Consider the following 2,500-nt stretch of genomic DNA (forward strand, 5'->3'; position numbering starts at 1 on the left):
CCATTTCAGACACTTTAACGGCTACTGGCAGCAAACCTGTAAAATCTCAAACGCTCTTTAAGGGGGTGTGAGTTCTCAGAGGTTTGATGAGGGATAGGGGGCCAACACAAGGGCCAAGTACCAGCACCCATCGCACGTCATGTGCGCACACCCCCCCGGCCCCCCTCCCAATCGCCGGAACCCCAATGCCGCCGGTCAGGTTCTCCGGCGGTACTCCGACGATGCTCCGGCGATGCTGTCCCGAGTGAAAAAAATGCGGCACCAGCACATGCCGGAGCCAAGCATGGGCACCGTGGCTCAAAATCGAACTTCGGCCAAGGCCTCGACCATCAATGGCACATGATGACGCATGGTGATGGCACATGCATCGACCATCATCGGCATAGGCTGCCCTTCGGTACGGGCACTTGCCTCGACCGCCATCGGCACACGCTGGGCCCTGGTGCGGCAGCTTGCCTCGAGCACCATCGGCACACGGTCGGCCCTGGTGCGGTCGGTTGCCACGAGCACCATCGGCACACGCTGGGCCCTGGTGCGGGCGCCTGCCTCGACCACCATCGGCACACGCTGGGCCCTGGTGCGGGCGCTTGCCTCGAGCACCATCGGCACACGCTGGGCCCTGGTGCGGCAGGTTGCCTCGAGCACCATCGGCACACGCTGGGCCCTGGTGCGGGAGCTTGCCTCGAGCGCCATCGGCACACGCTGGGCCCTGGTGCGGCAAGTTGCCTCGAGCACCATCGGCACACGCAGGGCCCTGGTGCGGTCGGTTGCCTCGACCACCATCGGCACACGCTGGGCGCTGGTGCGGGCGCTTGCCTCGACCACCATCGGCACACGCTGGGCCCTGGTGCGGCAGGTTGCCTCGATCACCATCGGCACACGCTGGGCCCTGGTGCGACAGCTTGCCTCGAGCACCATCGGCACACTATCGGCCCTGGTGCGGGCGCTTGCCTCGAGCACCATCGGCACACGCTGGGCCCTGGTGCGGGCGGTTGCCTCGAGCACCATCGGCACACGCTGGGCCCTGGTGGGTTTAGGCACATCTTCAAATTTCTGCCGTGCCAATGCCATTTTTATGGCTTGTAAATTCATACAATGGTCCCCTAAGCCTTCACGTGAAGTTTCGTTGGAAGATGACTCGTTTTCTATTTTTCACGATTTTCGAAACTTTTTGCGGTTCGGGATTTTTTAAAATTTTTTTATAAGGATTTTTGGCCCCAAATTTTGTAGGCATGATCCTTCTATTTTTGTTGGCATGCACAAAAAAATTCAGCTAAAAACTCGAAGTAGAGAAGATTTTGTGACCGTTTGAAAAAAGTGTCCCCATTTCAGACACTTTAACGGCTACTGGTAGCAAACCTGTAAAATCTCAAATGCTCTTTAAGGGGGTGTGAATTCTCAGAGGTTTGATGAGGGATAGGGGGCCAACACAAGGCCAAGTACCAGCACCCATCGCACATCATGTGCGCACACCCCCCCGGCCCCCCTCCCAATCGCCGGAACCCCAATGCCGCCGGTCAGGTTCTCCGGCGGTACTCCGGCGATGCTCCGGCGATGCTCCGGCGATGCTGTCCCGAGTGAAAAAAATGCGGCACCAGCACATGCTGGAGCCAAGCATGGGCACCGTGGCTCAAAATCGAACTTCGGCCAAGGCCTCGACCATCAATGGCACATGATGACGCATGGTGATGGCACATGCATCGACCATCATCGGCATAGGCTGCCCTTCGGTACGGGCACTTGCCTCGACCGCCATCGGCACAAGCTGGGCCCTGGTGTGGGTTGTTGCCTCGATCACAATCGGCACATGCTGAGCCTTGGTGCGGGCGGTTGCCTCGAGCACCATCGGCAGACCCTGGGCCCTGGTGCGGCCGGTTGCCCCGAGCACCATCGGCACACGCTGGGCCCTGGTGCGGGCGGTTCCCTCGACCACCATCGGCACACGTTGGGCCCTGGTCCGGGCGGTTGCCCCCAGCACCATCGGCACACGCTGGGCCCTGGTGCGGGCGCTTGCCCCCAGCACCATCGGCACACGCTGGGCCCTGGTGCGGGCGGTTGCCCCCAGCACCATAGGCACACGCAGGGCCCTGGTGCGGGCGGTTGCCCCGAACACCATCGGCACAAGCCGGCCCTTGGTGCGGGCTCCTGGCTCGACCACCATCGGCACACGCTGGGCCCTGGTGCGGGCGGTTGCCTCGAACACCATCGGCACACGCCGGCCCTTGGTGCGGCCGGTTGCCTCGACCACCATCGGCACACGCTCGGCCTTGGTGAGGGCGCTTGCCTCGACCACCATCGGCACACGCTGGGCCCTGGTGCGGGCGCTTGCCTCGACCACCATCGGCACACGCTCGGCCTTGGTGCGGGCGCTTGCCTCGACCACCATCGGCACACGCTGGGCCCTGGTGCGGGCGGTTGCCTCGACCACCATCGGCACACGCTCGGCCTTGGTGAGGGCGCTTGCCTCGACCACCATCGGCACACGCTGGGCCCTGGTGCG

The sequence above is a fragment of the Durio zibethinus genome, unplaced genomic scaffold, assembly GCF_047325235.1.
Source record: "Durio zibethinus cultivar Kanyao isolate XHJ-2024 unplaced genomic scaffold, ASM4732523v1 HiC_scaffold_399, whole genome shotgun sequence".
Lineage (NCBI taxonomy): Eukaryota > Viridiplantae > Streptophyta > Magnoliopsida > Malvales > Malvaceae > Durio > Durio zibethinus.